Source organism: Ailuropoda melanoleuca, chromosome 9, assembly GCF_002007445.2.
Source record: "Ailuropoda melanoleuca isolate Jingjing chromosome 9, ASM200744v2, whole genome shotgun sequence".
Classification (NCBI taxonomy): Eukaryota; Metazoa; Chordata; class Mammalia; order Carnivora; family Ursidae; genus Ailuropoda; species Ailuropoda melanoleuca.
In genome coordinates, this window is record NC_048226.1 from 35134556 (window position 1) to 35149963 (window position 15408).

General features: G+C 48.0%; 1 long non-coding RNA gene across 1 annotated transcript in view; it reads left to right on the top strand.

The window, feature by feature from the left end:
- LOC105236031 overlaps nt 1-15408 on the top strand; it is a 60161-nt gene that overhangs the window by 8531 nt on the left and 36222 nt on the right. The gene's annotated exons all lie outside the window — the stretch shown is intronic.

Below are 15408 nucleotides of genomic sequence, written 5' to 3' on the forward strand. Positions count from 1 at the left end.
ATTGCACTTATGTCACTTTTTTATAGTGATTTCTGTGCATGAGTATTAGCAAATGTTTCTAGAATGATCATATATCTTCATTCTATTAAACAGTAGTTGTAGCCACTCTATAACGTTTTAGGAAAACTGAGATGAGGAAAAATCATTTGCTCATAATCATGCCATCTAAATAAAAACACATAAACTATGATTTATTTCTTATCAGCTTCTTCCTCGGCCTTTTGTTTTTACATAAATAGGATCATAATTTACACACAATAAAATGCAGTGTTTTAAAATGTTTAAACATAAATTATTTGCAGAGTGAAAACAATATACTTTAAAAGCATTTAATTTTCATGAATGTAGAATATCGTTTGGCATCTTCCCCTAATTTCCTCTATTTTGTCCTGAACATCTTGCAGATGGGGAAGTGTTCACTTAGAACCTTATTTAATTCTACCAAATTACAAATATATTCCGGGCAAGAGTTATGTCCATTCAACTGTACTTTGATATGTTAGATTTAACGCAGGGCTAATGAGGCCAAGCCACAGGTTTCATTCTCACTCGAGCCAATTAGCCTTACTAACTACCATAGCCACAGACTTCACCCCAATCTTCGTTTCCCACCTTGCAGATGAATGGCAGGAGTCACCAGGGAGACCAGGGAGAACATGAAGAGTTCAATGCAAATCCATTACCATTAGTAGACAGCCAACTCAAAGGCTCCATCTTTGAACCATTAGGTGAAATTGCATGGGGGAGGGATGCTTAATAGGCACAATTAGAATATCTGTGTTCAGCAACTGTTGGATCCTAGAATGAAAGTTCTAGATCCATCTAGAACAACACTAGTCCAAATCCAGTTCTTTTCAAGTCTGGTGCGTGAAAAAAAATCTCTTCACTTCAAATGAAATACGGGTCAGCCGCTTCAAACAATGATGGCAACTGGGGAGCTCCATCAGCAGGCTTTCTTCAAATTAATACCACCACGCTGGTTGGGGTTAGCAGATCGGAGAGAAGTGAAGCGTAGCTAGCAAGTGTGCTAAGCTTTGAATGGACCTCAGAGAAGATTCTGGAAAGCACTTGTGAGAGGTTGGAGAGATTTGGAAAATCTCCATTAACCCATTCACCTGAGGTTGTCTTAGAGCAAGCACACACATTTCAAAATTTCTGATTGAGAAAATGCATCATGCCATGGGGGGCATTTCTACCTTGACACTGAATATTTTGTCTCTGAAGGTCTGCATCGAGTGTTATCAGCCTTATATCTACCATGATGCACTTTCTGCGCACTCATGTGCCTTCTTTTCAAGATGACTTGCTCATGTACCCACTATTCCTTGCATGTCCTTGGAGAAGACATAAGCTGTTGGGAAATACGTTTGTGGGCTCTGATGACTCTTCTGTCCTGGTGATAGGTTTGTGCCGTATTGACATTATGCTTCATGCTTTGTGTTTCAATGCTAAGGCAGGGACCTCAGTTTTTCTCTGTGGTGGCTTGTGTGTCAACACACACCCACCGTGCCAGTTTAGTCTGACATTAGAGGAGAAGATGTGCACCACTGAAGCTTTCAGGCTGCTTTTGTAGCATCTGGATTTTGTTCTAAGTTCTCTTGGTAAGACCGCAACATTCAGGAGCTCATGTTTGAGGCCTAGTTGAGCTGCTCTTTGATATTGTTCCTGCTCGTTACCACATTGGTGGCATCAAATGTCCTCATTGATTTTTTTCCCGATTGGCCCAACCTGGAACGGGATCAGCTTCATAACTGGGACATCCTGTGGTCTGAAATATGAGATATGTTTTAACAAACCACTCTTAAACCATCATTTCTCCTGTGGAACCCAAGATCTGCAGTTGCTGAGTTTCTTCTTGGCTTTCCCTCCCGTGGCCCTTCTCGCTCCTTCTGGTGCCCTCTTTCCCTCCTGCACTTTCTCCCACTGCTTACAAACAAAAACCCCCAAACAATACTCACTGAACTCTCAAATCCTACCCTGGGCCCCTGAATCAGACAGAACTGAGTCATTCTGGCTGCTGATTGAGTGGAGGATGTGGGGGGGAAAAGTACCATTGTGTAAGTTAAGGAAAGGGTCAGAGAACCGAAAAGATTCAGCTGCATTAAAGGGCTTCTGTGCTGGATTTTCCTTTTAAGCCATCCAGAGGCATAAATTAAGGACCGTAAATTTGAAGGTGTGGCAAATGAACAGAAAACTAGTTTTTGTTTGTTTGCTCTATATTTAAGTGAAATGCCTCTGTTTCCCAAGAATTCCAACATGAAGCTTTACATATTTTTCATGTCGGCTCTATTCCCTGCCACCTTTGTTTCCCAGCCTGCGTGCCTGCCTTCCCTTAACAGCTGGACACATCACCATTCCATTTTTCTATTGGTTGTGACTGAAGTAGCTTGAGGTCAATTATTTCCCCAGCAATTGACAAAGAATCTTGACGAAGAGGAAAGTGACATTGTCCCTTAAACAACACTGCTCCCTCCTCCCCCTGCCCTCCTGGTTGAGAGGAGGGCAGACTTTGCTTTTGCAAGCAGCCCAGCAGGGCAGTGGCGGTGGGGTCTGTGGAAGTGCGTGGGTAACATATGGTAAGTGGAGAAAATATTTATATTCATGGGGAAAGAGCAGGAGAAGATCCAAAGAAGGTCATTCCACAGAGATTTCAAGCAGGAGACCCGCAGACTTGATATTCTGTCTTTGGCCTGGATACAACAGAGAATTTAAAGAGTTTTGTTTTGTGGCATTCCCGCCACCTGTGCTCCTCTGAACAAACTGAATTGTTGGCAGTTTCAAAAACGGAATATCCCTCCCCCTAAGCTCCAGGAAAGTATCACACTGGACCCTCCCAGGGCCCTGCCTGGCTCCGGTTGCCTTTCCTCCCTCTGCCTCTGCCCGCAAGACCAGAATTCAAAGCAGCTCTCTCTGGTCGCTGGTGCCTTGGGCCTGTTGGGCATTTCTTCCCTTGTTTTGATTGGAGACCGGGTAACCGAGCGCACAGGCAAAGTGGGCATTTGGGGCAACTGCTTCTCCGGGGGAGGATATAAATAATTAATCGGTGCTAGATTACTTTCTGATGAGCCACATGAAACCTCTAGCGCCTTCTCCGGTGCTTTCCGGCTGGCATTTTGCGTCACAGCTTCCTAAGAAAGGTAAAGGGTCCTCTTCCAGTCCCCAGCGGAAAAACTCGCGCGGTCCCGCAGGGCCACAGCCCAGCGCGCGTGGCGGGGACCAGCTGCCGTCTGAGACCCTGCGCCGCAGGCAGACGCGTCCGCGCGCCCCCCCGGGGTCCACAGATGTGCGGACAGACCCACGTGCGCTCCTTCCCGCGCCCCAGAGGCGCAGCTGCGCGCGTCGCCTCCCGCGTCCGGTTCCCGGGCCGCCCCGAGACCGCCCGGGAAACGTGCGCGGCCCCGCGTGGACAGCGGCGGAGGGAGAGGCGAGGGCCATCTCCCGTCGAGCCGTCGAAAGTTTATTTCTCTCTGCCGGGGGTGCAGGAAGATGAGAAACTGGTACTTTGGAGACACCCCCAAAACGGCGGAGCTCTACGACGTCCTTCTAACTCTTTGTTTGGGTGGGGGCTCTTTACTCTCCAGTCCTCCTCCCCCCTCCCCCAGTTCCAGTTCCCTAGGGGCGGGTAGTGAGATGGGGTACAGGTGCGTCTGGGTCCGCGCTTGGGAGGGGTCCCCCAGGGTGCCCTCGCGAGGCAGCCCATAAAAGAGCGCCCGCTGCACGGAGGCCGCGCTTAATGGATTCTTGCAGATAAAAGAGCCGGGCTACCTTTCTTTCCTATAATGGCCCCTGAGGCTAACGTCTTAAAGAGGAAACAAAGGGATTGTTTTACAGCACAGGCGGGGAGGGGCGGGGGAGGGGGAGGGGCCCCCGGCTTCTTAACCCTTCCCCTCCCGCGGCCGCCCGGGCTTCCCGAGCGTCGCCCTCGCACCCACGAGCCGGGACTCCGAGGAGGAGGCTACGCTGCCGGACCGCGCGTCCCTGTGACCCGGCCTCGGGCTGGCCTCACTCCCTTCCCGGGCGGCTTTCTAAAGATCCTCTAAAAGGGAGGACGGAGAAGGTCAAGGGAACCCATGCTTGCGAGCTGCAGTGACCATGCAGGACCGTCGGGTGGCCGTGCCGTCGGGGCTGGGACCCTCGGGGGCCGCCTGGCGCGGAGCGCGCTGTGTGGAGACGCCGACGTGCGCGCTGCGCCTGGCGCGGGGCCTGCCTGCTCGCGGGCCGCCGCGCGGACACCGTTGTTCGGGTGTGAGTGGGGTGCACGCCAGTCGGGCGTCCTTTACGGGACGTTTACGCTCTTGAGCTGCGGCGGGAGAGAGGGGGAGAGAGTCGCAGTCGCATCTGCTTCCTGGCTTTTCGTTCTGGCTCCAAGAAAAGATCAAAACAATGGTTAAATAGCAATTGAAGACAAGTGATGTAAGAAATAAACAACTCAACGACAAAAATGCCCACAGGGATTTAAAAAAACCCTTTATTATGGAAATGGCACAAACATTGAAGGAGAGAAAACGGTTTAACTCAGGGAGTCTCAAATTTGAGAGCATCCGAATCACAGAGCAGCGTCCTCTGGAGGGCCTGGTAAAGGACAGGTTGCTGCGCCTGAGCCCCAGAGTTCTTCATTCGGTAGATCTGAGGTCTCCTGCTCCAGCCTGAGAATTGGCAACGTGTGAGAGGCCCCAGGTGGTGCTGCCGGTCAGAAAGGGCGCTGTGAGGTCCGCTGGTATAAATTCCCTTACGTCCCCCACCCAGCTTCAATCCCTGGGACATGTTCCTCCTCCTGTTTCTTCTGTCCCTTCCCCCAGCTTTTTGGTTTGCTGGACGCTTTGAAGGCAAACCCTAGACATCATGTCATTTCACCCGTATGGATGATTTTTAATTTAGTAGTTACTTAAGCCAAGAGGGCTGAACGCCGTGAGAGGTACTGGAAAAGCCTTTATATGCTTCTAAGAAGTTCAGTCTCCCTTCTAGTCATGCCGGGGCCAACTTCAGAACCTCTCTTGGTTTTAAGAGAACCCCTCAGGAGTTCATCCCCAAGCAAAACTTGTCAGGTTCCCTTAACGTTGCTGGCTTTTCCAGCAGGTTGGCCTGGCTTGGGGAGCCCAGCTCTCAGCTTCCAGGTCATTATCCCATCTTGTCATGAAGTCCCACGGCCATCATTTACCAAGTGTTTTCCTAAGGAGGCACCTTCCCCTAGGACTGAGCTGTGAAGCCTCTATCTAGGCTACTCAACCCTCCTGTAGGCCCCTCCAGGAGAAGCTCCCCTCCCCCAGTTTTAGGATACCCCCCACTTTCTCCTCCTGTACCCCCTGAAGTCCCATCCCCACCGCCCCCCTCAGAGCTTTCTTAGGTTGTTCAAAAGTTCACTCTCTTATATGTTCTTTCTTTTTTCTCTTTTCCTGACTCTCCAGGAGGCTGTACGAATTTTTCCTTTCTCCATCTGCTGCTAAAGAAAGCCCTGGGGATGGAGTAGGCTCCCCCACCGCAGAGCTCTGTTCCTATTTTCATTGTGGCTCATCTTCCTATGTTTTTCTTCTTTTGTCAGCCTGGAATCAGCTGTCACTTTTCTATTTTCTCCTGGGTCCTTCAACTTGCCTTTGCTTTTCTAGCCTTCCTGAAAGAAAATGCAAACAGCATGTGTTTGCTCCCCTTTGGGTCCTTACTGCACCTAATTTTGTTTGGCCATCCAGCTCCCATGTCGCCAGCTGATGTAAGCAGTTTTCCCACTAGTACCAGGAAGGGAGGCCATAGGGTGCTGGGGCAGGATTTGGGATCGAGAAGATTTGAGTCCCAGCACTGGTTCTGCCTTTTGATAGCTTGTGTTGCTCTATTCCACCCTGGGATTTCAGGTTGCCTTCTTCTAAAAGGGCAAAACCAAACCAAACCAAACCAAACCAAACCAAACCAAAAGTGCTTTATCTGCAGAGTGGGGGTCTGAATATTTCACAAATTCCTGAGCAGTCAATGGGATGATGTCTGTGGCAGGCGTGCCCACAGAGACACAGCCTCTGGCCTTGGTCTTGTCCATGTCTTTGAAATTTGCTGTCGTTAAAATCTACTGTGAACAAGTGAGGTGGGGCCCTTCTGATGGCTTTGGCGACTGTTGTCCCTGTCACCTGTCGCCTTAGCTCAGCCCTGGCCCGGGGGTGCGCCCCTGGCAAGCTGGGCTAGTCCCTACCGAAATGCCAGTCCCTGCAAAAGCTGATGTCCCGGGCGAGCGTGGAGGAAGCACCCAGGGGCAGGGATATGCAGGTGGCACGCTCTCCCTTAGATTTTCGGGCCCTCGGTGATGATGCAAAGGAAGTAATCAGACACAGGCTGATCTTTAATGAGGGGAGGGGCAGTGGTCCCGGGAGAGTTCCCCATGAGAAAATGGCCTGGCTGAGGGGAGAGCTGAAAGGAGGTTGTAACCACAGCAGTCAGTGGCACTCACTGAAGTCGCTGTGGCTGTTGCCAGTTTTCTCAGGTGCCGTGTTCCTGGCTGTTGGAGAGACCAGAGATCCTCAGGGACGTCTGGGCCCCACCCTGTTCTGCACGTAGTAGGTGGTTCTCAGGATGCCTTTGTGTTGAATCCTTCTTCCTACTTCCCACCCCTGTGAGGTCATCCTGGGGGCTGGGCTGCAGTTTGGTCTAGAGATGGCCACGGCCCTTGTAGTCACCACTCTCTTTAGAGCCTTGTAGGGAATGTGGAGTGGGTAGATTATCTACCTTTTCATCCCTTGGTGGTTCCTGGTTATGCTGACTCAAAACTGAGGGGCGCAGTGCCCTGCTCGCCTGCGGAGCACCCGACTCCCTGTTCTCTTTGTTGTTGTTTAAAGCTGGATTGGTCACAACATCAACATCTTTGTGTAGCTGCCACTCCCTATGTACGGCTGGGTCTGGACAGGGGAAGCTGGTGCTTTAAATCCAAAAGCAAACGATAGTACTGTTGGAAAGCCAACCTCCCCACTTCCAGGGTGAATGGGGCTGCTTTCACTGCTGCTGGCAAGTCCCGGGAGGGTTTATCAGGTTCGAGCTATAGAAATGAGCCATCAAAGGTCTGGTCCCCAGACATTGCTTCGTGCTCACAAGCACTCTGAAGAAACCCTGGGCACGTGCAGTGTGTGAGGGCACGTTTCTCGTCTCCTTTTTAGAAAGTGGATAGACTGTTAACCAGAACTTCTCAGAAAGAATTCAAGAGGCGGGCCGGGTTGGAGGGAGATATTCCACCCAACCCCTGGTCCTGGGCTCACTCTCAAAGCCACTAGGCGAGGGTAGCTGGCTGGCAGGAAGGGAGAAGCAGCTGAGGGAGAGGATGTGGTTACTTTGCAAAACCCTGTTCTGTTACAGGATCAAAAAAAAAGAAATTGTTGCAAAACACACTCATGTTACAATTTAATAAACTTGTGGCCATTAAAACAGTGTGTGTGTGTGTGTGTGTGTGTGTGTGTGTGTGTGTGTAGGTGTTCTCCTGGGTATTAAGATATGGAGGGCCTTGTCCTCAGTGGCCCTTTAGTGTGACCAGTATAGTTTACCAAGAAAGAGAATCGTGTCTCATTGTTTTACTTTGTTAGGGCTTCTGTAGTGAAGGACCACAGAATGGGGACTCAAAGAGCAGAAATTTACTTTTTCACAGTTGTGGAGGCCAGCATTCTGAGACTAGGGTTCTTTCTGAGACCTCTCTTCTCGACTTGCAGCTGGTCTTTCCCCTGCGTGTGTCTGTGTCCTAATCCCCTCTTCTTATGAAGATACCAGTCATATTAGATCCCTACCTAATGACCTCATTGTAACTTAATTACCTCTTTAAAAAACCCTATCTCAAATACAGTCACTTTCTGGGTATTGGGAATTAAATCAGCGTATGAATTTGGTGGGGGCACAGTTCAGCCATAACACTCACCAAAGAGTCATCGTAGCGTCCAACAGGGTTTTGGAGTTTAATAAGTATAAGGGTTTAACTCTGAAAAAAAATAATCAAACGAATTAATAAGATTTTTTTTTTTGGTCTGAAAAAACAGCTGAAACATTTGTGTGCCTTTCAGAACCAGTTACCCTGCAAGATTTAAAACACTGAAATATCAAACCAAGCTGCTTATGTTAGGATAGTGGGATCGGAGATGATTAGATTTGTTTCCATTTCATGAATTTTATTGCTGTTATATTGCCTTTATCATTAAAAATTATAAATGCAAAATGAATAGAGACATCGCGCATAACTTGCCCTTAGAAGCGGCCTAGTCCAGTCTCTTCGCTTGGGAGAAAGGGAGCTGAGACACGGAAGATGAAGCGTGGGGCCTCCCCCACGGCTTGACCCCACCCCCACCCCCAGACCCCACTGTGCCCCACTGGGCAGAGAAAACTTTGACCGCACGGAGGTAGTTGTGTTGGTTCTTAGATTTACACAGGCTGACGGAAATAGACTGGAGGTATTAATGCGATCATCCTCTGATCCTGAGTTGGGACTTTTGCTACATTTTCAGAGAATACTTTCCTTTGTTTGTTTTTCTGATAAATCTTGAAACCAGTGCAGACTCTTCCACAGCCCCCACGATACCCAGATGAGACATGCACGGCCTCACCTCCCTTCTCATCTCCACCCACAACACCCACACAAACAAGAGCGGAGACGGGTTGACTACTAGAAGCCTTCCTGATTCTTCTGAACAGAGTACTTTATTCCTTTCTCTGTAAAAACAGTATGAAGCATCCCATCGGGGTGCTGCTTGCCTCAACAGGAGGCAGGCACGGCTCCCAGTAAGGCTGTGAGCTGGTGCATCAACCTCACTGAGGGGGGGACAGAGCTCCCCGGAGCCACATGGGAAGCCCTTCCCGAAAGGCAGGAACTGCACGTCAGCACACATTTATCACTAGCAGCAAAACACTCTAGAATCCACATATTCGGCATCTGATGTGAGCAAGCATTTCGGATACTTGAGCGTCTCCTGAAGGCCAAGCAGTGACTTCCTAAGTCAACTGTTTCCCTGTTGCCGTGAAAATGAGGAAGCAAGGATGTTGGGACGTTTATTGACAGGTGTGAGGAAGGATACGGTATTGTTTGATACGTGAGGGGCTAGTGTGTTTTGTTTTTCAAGGAATTCCCCAGAGTCCTGAGCTAGGTGGGTCATTTCTCAGTGACATTGAATCCCTTGGCCCACTCCTTGCTGTCGTGACCAAGCTTGCCATCTGCTCTGAGATACTCTGGGTCCGTGCCCAGGTTTGTCCAGCAGAACTCACATCCGCTGCCTTTCCCATCTTTCCTCTTCCCAGAACCCACAGCTCCCCCCTTTCACACCCTCACCTGGTCCCACGTGACGTGCTCCAGGAACATGATTCCTCGCTTGCAGCCCAATGTGGGTCTCCAAAGGCTTCCTGTTCTTGATTAGGGGTAGCATGATTCATTAGTTCCATATATTTTCCTAGGTGATTTAAAAGTTGTGATAAAGTATACAGAACATAAAACTTGCCATTTTAAGTGTACAGTTTGGGGGCATTAGATGCATTCACAGTGCTGTGCAACCAGCACCGCCAGAATTTTTCCATCATCCTGAATGGAAGGTCTGTCCCTGTTAGATAGTAAGTTCCCATTCTCTCCTCCCTCCAGCCCCTGGTCATCTCTGTTCCACTTTCCGTATTTATGAATTTGACTACTCTAGGTGCCTCCTAAAGGTGGACTCCTCTAGTATTTGTCCCTTTATAGCTGCCTTATTTCACTTAGTAGAATGTCTTCAAGATTCGTCTACCTTGTAGTGTAGATCGGGATCTCATTCCTTTTCAAGGAGGAATGATATTCCATTTTATGTACGTACCACATTTTGCTTATCCATTCCTCTGTTGATGGACGTTTGATTTGTTTCTGTCTTTTTGGCTGTTGTGAATGATGCTGCTATGAACATCGGTGTACAAACGTTTGTTCGAGTTCCTGCTTTCAGTTCTTTGGGGATATTCTTAGGGGTGGGATTGCTGGATCATTTGGTCGGTCATTCTATGTTTAACTTTTTGAGGAACCACCAACCCAGATCACTTTTGAATGTGTCATCATAGAGCATGCTCGCCGAGTGCCATTGTGTACTTATTTATGAAAGCAGAACCATTGCCTCTTAGGAACAGAACTTCAGAGGCCAACTGGTCCACCCACTTCCTTTGATGGATGGGACTGAATTGCACAGGGGTAAGCACTTCCTGGAGCCAACCAGACAGAGGTGCATTCCAGTTCTGATTGTTGCTAGATCTGTAATCTTGGGTGAGTAACTTAACCACTCTAAGCAATAGTTTCTAATGGAGACATTATCTACTTTTGGGGGCTGTTGTGAGAAATAAATAAGACAATGTGGTAGAATTCTTGGTCTAGATCCAAGTACAGGCAGATCCTCAAAAAGCGGGATGTGGTTGCTGTGACCATATTTACAAAACTCTGAGGCCCAGAGAAGACAACCATAGTCTGGTAGCTTCTTCCCATAGCTGGTCCTAAATTTCTCTGTACATGGCTCTCTTTTTATGTCCATATATTATGATACAGTTCAAGCTGAAACCCTCCTGTGAGCCTTGTTCATCTCCTCTGAAATGTTCAAGGATATAGTTGGTGAATGATTCCGATCCTACCAAAATATTTCAGGAAGCAGTGAGACTTTGTGTCATCTCACTCTGCAATCTACTAACCACGTGGCCTTGAGCGAGTCGCCAGATCTAGCTAACCCTCGTATTCTGCCATAGTCTGGTATGGAGCACCACGCCAAAGGTACAGGGCTGTGGTTAGACTTCCGGAAAACGCTTAAGTGAAGTCCCAGCACTGAGGCACTCCCCAAAGGACAACCTCCATACTTCATCAAAGCAAAGACACTGACTGTCAGGCAGTTTAACCATTACACAAAACGAATGTGCCATGGACTGTGACATGCATCCCTGTTTCCCAGATGTTAACACGCGAGGAAGGTACGCATCCTAGAATGGATGGAATACAGTAACTGCCTTTTGGTGAGTTCCCAAGTAAAAGGCAATAAGGGAGAGAAACGGAAGCTTGGAAAACCTTTTTGGAAAAGGAAGGAAGGAACTGGAGCAGTTTTGTTTCTCCTGTGATTCAGTTGGGATCCACACCGGGGACAGCTCTCTTACCAACTCATGTTCAATGAATTCAAGGAGAAAAAAATTTGTTGGAAATGCAAGCTCAACTCTGGCATACAGAATGGCAGAAGAAATGCTTTGGAGAAAAACAAAAAAAGTTCTTTTCACTTATCATGTGAAATGGAACAGTGCCCTTGACTCATGCATGGCCTTGGGCTGGTGGCTGGTGGTTTGAGTGGGGAATAGACACACCTTTGGTCTCCCCAGGGTAACCAAGTCCAGCTACCTCTACCCTTCTGGGCATCTTACACAATGGACCCATTTGAAGGTGCCAACTGTAGGCGAGTGACTCACTTCTGAGCCTTTGAAAACACCAACTTGTTACGTCTTGATGGAACTTCAGAGGTGACCTTAATAGTGGCCTTGCCTCAAGATGCCCACGTTCCCACAGCTGGTAGAGGAATCTGAGACTTCTGAATCCCTCTCCAGAGGGCACTTGGGCTCCCAGAGCTTTACAAACAGGGAGGATCTTGTTGAGAGTTTGAAGAGGATCTCTGACGGTTATCTCCAGATTGCTTGGACCCGGGCCTGGCTGGATTGACAGGGCTGCTACTTGTTTTGGACTTACACATTAATAGCTGCGACCTATTAGCAGTTCTATGGTTAGTAGTGTCTGCTTGTGATATTCTCTTTCACTCCTCAAACTGGGCACTCGCTGTAAGCAAACACTGAGCCTTCGCTATGTCCCAGGCACAATTCTCATCACTTTTACAGTGAGAAAGGTCCTGTTACCGCCCTTATTTTATAGACGTTGGTTAAGCGTGTAATTCATCCGGTATTACACAGCAAGTTTGAACTCTGACTTTGGACACTGAGCTCTCAACCCAACGTGTTAGGGCTCCCTTGATTGACTGGTATCTCCTCCTCAGAGCAAATGGAAGCCATCAGATGGGGTCACATGCAATCTCCCTCCACTAAACTTACAACCCTCCTACATGTGCACCCCGTCTTCCTTCCTTGTGCCTATTTGCCCTGTGTTCTCAGCTTCTTGTTCCATCTGTGCTCAGGGTCCCATGCCTACCTGCCTTCTTAAGGACTTTCCTTTTTTTTTTTTTTTAATTATTTTTTTATTATATTATGTTAGTCACCATACAGTACATCCCCGGTTTCCGGTGTCTCAAGGACTTTCCTTGATGACCATACTTTCTCTCCTATATTTTCAACCTCTTGTCATTTACTGACTCCTTTCCTCCCTGAAGTATCTCCCATGTTGACAAAGAAATGGGATGCTGTCCACCACACCTTGTCACATATGTACATATGCGCTCCATGCTTACTGAACATGTGACGGAAGTGCCGACATTTATCGTCCCCCTTGCCTCATCTCTCCCCTGCAATGGGCAGCCCCTTGAGTGTAGGCTTTCCGATGTCACGGTGGCCTCCGCGCCGCTCGATCCAGCGAACACACCTTAGTACGCGTCTTCTTGAGCTGTGTGACGGTCCTCCCCACTCCTTCCGTATAGACGTACCCCTTCTGGCTGCTCCGACCCACCTCACAAGAGCTGTTGTTTGGGGCTGCTTACTTTCTGTTCCTCCTCCTTTGGAAAAAGAACGCCTCGTGTCCTTTTGGAAACTCCCCTATGCTGCTTGTGGGGCTGTCCGTGGCAAAGCTAGTTTCCCTCAAAAGCTTGCTGGTTGCTCTGGGCTGGCTTGGCTACCCAGCTGGGAAGAAATACGAGTGTTCTGCCCCTCATTTCCATGTGGACGGATTTTCACAAGAGCACCAGTTCCTGAAATGTGCTCCCTGGACCAGAGGTATCAGCATCTCTTGTTAGAAAAAAACATGTTAGAAATGCAGGTTCTCAGGGGCCCCTGGGTGGCTCAGTCTGTTAAGCGTCTGCTTTCGGCTCAGATCATGATCTCAGGGTCCTGGGATGGAGCCCTGCTCAGTGGGGAGTCTGCTTCTCTCTCTGCCCCCCTCCCCCACTCATGCTTCTGTGCATGTGCTCTCTCTTTCTCACACATATAAATTAAATCTTAAAAAAAAAAAAAGAAATGCAGATTCTCAGTGTCCCCCGCCTCAGTCTGTCTTTGACCAGTTCTCCAGGGGATTCTGACACATGTTAAAGTTTGAGGATGAGCATAACACCCCTGGTTTTTGTCATTTGTTTTGTTTTAAGTTTATGGAAGTTTATTTATTTATTTATTTATTTTTAAAAGATTTTATTTATTTATTTGACAGAGATAGACACAGCCAGCGAGAGAGGGAACACAAGCAGGGGGAGTGGGAGAGGAAGAAGCAGGCTCATAGCAGAGGAGCCTGATGTGGGGCTCGATCCCATAACGCCGGGATCACGCCCTGAGCCGAAGGCAGACGCTTAACCGCTGTGCCACCCAGGCGCCCCAAGTTTATGGAAGTTTAATTTACAAACAGCAATGTTCACTCTTTTTACACGCACAGTTCTAGGAAATTTAACAACTGTATACAGTTCTGTAATCACTATCACTGAGATGATATGAAATACTTCTGTCACCCCAAAATGTTCCCTTATCCCCCTTGGTATTTAATCTCTCCCTTCACTCCAACACCTGGCAATTACTGATCTTGTTTTTGTTTCTGTAGATTGGCCATTTCCAGAATATTGTGTAAGTGGGACCATACAGTATGTAGCCCTTTGAGATAACTTCTTTCACATAACACAGTGCTTTTGAGATTCACCCACATTGCTGTATCAGTGGTCTTTTCTTTTTTATTGCCAAGTAGTATCTTTCATGTGGATACTAGAATTTGTTGTCATTTACTGGTTGATGGGAAATCTGGATGGTTTCCAGTTTGGGGCAACTATGAATGAAACTGTAAACATTCATGTACAGACCTTTGTATGGACATGTGTTTTCATTTCTCATGGATCCATACTTAGGGGTGGGTTCTGGGCCATACGGTAAAAGTACATTTAACTTCACAAGAAACTGTCTTCTAATGTGGCTTTATTATTTTGCATTCCCGTCGGCCAGGGATGAAACTTCCAGTGGCCCTATGTCCTCCTCATCAGCACTTGGTCTTGTCAGGTTTTTAAATTTTAGCCATTCTAATAGGTGTGTGCCTGGGATTTTTTTTTTTTTTTCATTATTCTGTGGGGGACGGTGGAGGACGGGAAGGTGGGTAGGGAGGTGACTCATCTGATGGGTGAGTTTGGGAGAAGGCCTGTGTGACTCAGCTCCCTTTTCTCCTTTTGCCTGCAGAGAAAGTGCATTATGCTGCCACATGGCCAGCTTAGCTGGGCAGGCTGTGTGTCCCAAGCTGTGCTCTGCTGGGTTGCTGCCAGTTGTCCAGTGCCGGCTCTGACGGGGGGTAACTTTCATTCTCAGGTGCAACATGAGGTAGTCATGCACATAAACCATGTCTTCACTCTGGCACCCTCTTCCCCCCACCCCCCACCTTAATCTGACATGTGAGCCCTGTTTGTCTGGCTCTTGCCCCCATCTCTCAGTCGCTTCTCTATTTGGGGTAAAGGAGGGGAAACTCGTCCACCTGTGTCCTGTAATTGGTTTGGTTTGGCAAGTGATGGAGGAGGAACTGTCCCATGGAGATAACGTCAGGCTGGAGCTGTTGGCAGTTCTCTTTGCCATCATGTCAACAGAGTGTGTGTGAGAATAAAGCCAACATAAGGGAAGCTGAGCGGGGGTTGGGGAGGGGGGAGAGAGAGAGGAGAGAGAGATTGATGGCATTGCTTCAATGTCCCCAAGTGTGCCTGAAATATGTCCTGTGTTCTACCCCTCATAGTTTTGGTTATGGTGAGCTAATAAATCCCCACTTATGGTTATGTTGGTTTGCATTGGGTTTCTGTTCCTCAGAACAGAGTCAATTTGGCATAAATGGGTGAGGACCCAGACTCTGGAGGCAAACACCTGAGTTAGAGTCCTTGCTCTTCCATTTACTAGGTGTGTGACTGTGTGACCTAGGGCAAGCTACTTATTCTCTCTGTGCCTCAGTTGCCTCATTTGTAATATAAGAATACTAACATGATAATACCTCAAAGAGGGGCTAATACTTGTCATCCACTTGAAATACTACCTGGAATCTGGAAAGTTCTTAATAAATGTTGGCTGCTATTACTACAACCGTATTCTTAGTTTTCCTCCTGCCTCGCTGGGCTCTCTTTTTCAGAATCCCTTGAGACTCTTTCTCATTTACTTATCAAATAAATGTTGGCGGGTCCTCAGGTTTCTGTCCTTGGCAGTCTCCTTGTCACTACACAGTCCCCTTAGCTTTGGCTACTATCTATATGTTAATAATTACCAAATGTGTATATCCAGGCTTGAGCTCCGTCCTGTGGTCCAGACTCATATGGCCAATTGCTTGTTTGCTATCTTTAA